The sequence below is a fragment of the Schistocerca cancellata genome, chromosome 8, assembly GCF_023864275.1.
Source record: "Schistocerca cancellata isolate TAMUIC-IGC-003103 chromosome 8, iqSchCanc2.1, whole genome shotgun sequence".
Taxonomy (NCBI): Eukaryota; Metazoa; Arthropoda; class Insecta; order Orthoptera; family Acrididae; genus Schistocerca; species Schistocerca cancellata.
Genome location: NC_064633.1, coordinates 190146401 through 190149837, shown reverse-complemented (window position 1 = coordinate 190149837; position 3437 = coordinate 190146401). Strand labels below are relative to the sequence as shown.

General features: G+C 44.1%; 1 non-coding gene across 1 annotated transcript; it reads right to left on the bottom strand.

Annotated features, from left to right (window-relative positions):
- Positions 1 to 603: 603 nt before the first annotated feature.
- On the bottom strand, positions 604 to 676 carry Trnat-agu (transfer RNA threonine (anticodon AGU)). The gene has a single exon. It is a non-coding gene; the product is annotated as a tRNA-Thr (tRNA).
- Between the last annotated feature and the right edge of the window lie 2761 nt (positions 677 to 3437).

The following is a 3437-nucleotide window of genomic DNA, read 5'->3' as shown; positions in this document are numbered from 1 at the left end:
CAGTGCGGTGAGGGGGCAAGGAGCCCAGAGGACAGCAATAAGCGCGGGGGCGGAGACCCTGGGATTACCGCGGTAGGTAGCGGCGCCGTCGCTACATCCCGCAGGAGAGGGCAGGGGGCGGCCCGGGCGCGCTTATCGCGGCAAACAAACGCTTTGGGGCTATCCGCGGCGCAGCGCAGCGCAGCACGGCTTTGTTTACTGCTCTCCGATGCCGCAGATACTGTTATGGCCGACACACGGCGCTCACCTCGCGGCCCTCCGCAGTTTCACCGTCTGCGCCACCCCGCGCATTGTTTTATTGCCCTGTGTTGCTCTCCTTCCGCCCACGTCTTCAGCCACTCCGCACGCCACGATCTTCTCCGTATTGGGGTAATAAGCCTGCTACAACTGTCTCGACAACTTCGTTTTTACGACAAAACTGCTGAGCGCCTCTTTGCAGCACAGATTTGACGTTCCTTTGTGTTGACAATTTGGTGATATTACTAACATGTAAATATCGGCACCGACTGAGAATTTCATGTATCAGGAGGGGATGGGGGAGGGGCTGACAACACTGTAAAAACTACGATAACGTTGGAAGCTGAAGAAGTGAATTAAAATTTGTGCTGCGACCGGGACTCGAACCCGGGTCGTTTTGCTTACTAGACAGATATGCTGACCATTACACCACCGCAACATTATTTTTAACATAACTGCATAAACTACCCAAATCAAATACCATCCCCAACACAAACTACAACTCGCATCTCCCCTCATATTGCCACTATTACCAGGGCTCTCCTACATTGGAATAGCACCCCAGCATTGTACGTAATGGGGAAGTGCTGTACTACATGTGGTCGTGTAGATCTTAAATTAAATTTTCCCTCAGACTTTTAACACTCTAATTTATCTACGATGAAGCTGGAAGCTGAAGAAGTGAATTAAAATGTGTACTGCGGGCGTGGCTCGAGCCCAGGTCTTCTTGTATACTATATAGCTAGATATGCTGACCATTACACCACCGCAGCATTATTAGCAACATAGCTGCACGAACTACCCAAGTCAAATCCCTCCCAAACACAATCTACATAGTAAGTCCCGGCCACAGCACAAATTTTAATTCACTTCTTCAGCTTCCAACGTTATCGTAGATAAATTAGAGACTTAAATATCTTAGGGAAAATTTAGTTTAAGGCTATAAAAACTGCCATGGAGTGAGTTATGCAGCCACTGCTAAAGGGTGATTCTGATTAACATTTAAAAATCCCGAAGCAACGTAGATGACGCTGAGGCAAGTAATTTGCCACAAGGGGCGCAAACAACGGGAAATACGCCAAAATTGTATGACAGATTTTGAACATGTGACGTCAGCAGGTGACTTACCTACAGTGGTGGAGCCTATTGGTCTGTCGCACCCAATTATCCCAACTCAAGTCAAGTTTACACTCTGCAGTGGCACCGCGCCTACGTGCTCGACTTCAGCGTGTCGGTTTCAGGATTCGAGTCTTGTGTCTGGCAGGCACTGTCTTTGTGCACTACGTTAGACAGTTTTGTGTTTACACTTAGGTAACATTTGTTATTTTATTTAGTCGTCTGGCGGTGTCCACTGGTTAATTGCAAAGTACGGTACAACAAAAACCTACAGTATTGCGTCACAAGTAAATAAGGGTCCGAATTACATCGCTAGCAGTAAATGACCGTGTTCTTTACTAGAAAAGAGCTCTAAACAAAATAAGGATTCACAAAAGGAAAGGAACACAAAATAAGAACAGCTTTTGCTTCGTTACATGGGGGACAATAACTGTGTAACTTCCACATTTACAATAGCTCACATTTACAAAGGACGTTCGAAAACAGAGTAACCTAGCGGAGCCATGTGTAGCACTGCCCCATACTAGCACAGGTAGAATCGAGAAGCCCGTTGCTGCAAGCGCCGCGATTACCTGATATAGTGATGTCACATGTTCAACGTTTGTCATCCGCTTGCACGGCCCCTTGCGTCTTATATCATTTACTTGTCTCAGCGTCATATATATCGTTTTGGGGTTTTTTAAACGTTGATAGCCCGGGTGCCCGGGTTCCCGGGTTCGATTCCCGGCGGGGTCAGGGATTTTCTCGGCCTCGTGATGACTGGGTGTTGCGTGCTGTCCTTAGGTTAGTTAGGTTTAAGGAGTTCTAAGTTCTAAGGGACTGATGACCATAGATGTTAAGTCCCATGGTGCTCAGAGCCATTTGAACTATTAAACGTTGATACGTATCACTCTGTGTCACTGCGGTTCGCCCACGTAATGTTACAATTCAATAAACGAGAAGACTAGCGAAATCTTCCAGAAATGTATGGGAATTTTGCTAGAAATAAAACTGTGTATTTCAGATTCGAGGGGGGGGGGGGGGAGGCAAGAGCCACCTCTTGATACCTCCCTCCCCCCCCTCCCAAAAAAAATAATCTTATCGACGCCTATTCCTATACATCAAACCTCGTAGGTTATACCTTTCTATGTGCTGCTAGCGACCCGCCCTGGCTTTGCACTATAGCAATAAATATCTATGGCCAGACCACTTGTTTATAATACGTAGTGAGCAGCGAGATAATGCCTGTTGCTGTCGATCAGGGTTTATCTCACTGTAGGAGGTAGTTTCCAAGGAGCGAGTTCTTCCTGATATCACAAAGGAGTAAATTCGTTTTTTTTTCTAGAGAAGAGGGCAAATATAAATAAAACCTATCAAAAGAAGCAAAGCTATATCGTTAAGTTTTTCATACAAAAAGAAAAATCAGTAAATCCATATATTCTAGCCAAATAAATACTAAGTTAGTTTGCATTTTTAACGACAGAATTTCAGAATTATTTTTGTCACTGATGTAAACTTCCGGAAATACTCTTGTGGCTGAGATAAAAAGTACAAACAGCGTCATCTGTTGGTTGTTTGGTGTAATATGCTGTGATGAGGTCACTGAGGTAGACATCCAAACTATTAAGCTGAGCAGAGTTCTAAAATTTTAAGATTTTTTCCATAATCCGATTTTGATGAAATAAAGCACCTATGTGGCCTAAGCTACGCACACGTTACCTATGAAAACCCCATGAACATACATCTAGTAGTTTTGGAGATTAGCGTAATCAATCAACGGACAAAGATTTAAAAAAAAAATGCTTGTTCTGTTCTGTTACACTCCCTACATCATCCACAACCAGAGTTTGTCAGTTATTTTCAGTGTACGGATACAACGGTTTTACAGTTTTATTATCAGTGTGGATACAGACTGCACTGATGTTAAAATTCGCAGTAGTTTTTATTCGCCTATATTCAGGACAATTTCCGGTGTATACATGTAATGGTGTTTTCTAGGCACCCATACTTCCATCTCCTGGTAACTACAGTCTCTAGTATTTACTCACAGGGCCTATTGCTGTAGTTATGAATAAGTCTTATGTTAAACGAAGGTAACTGAAGTA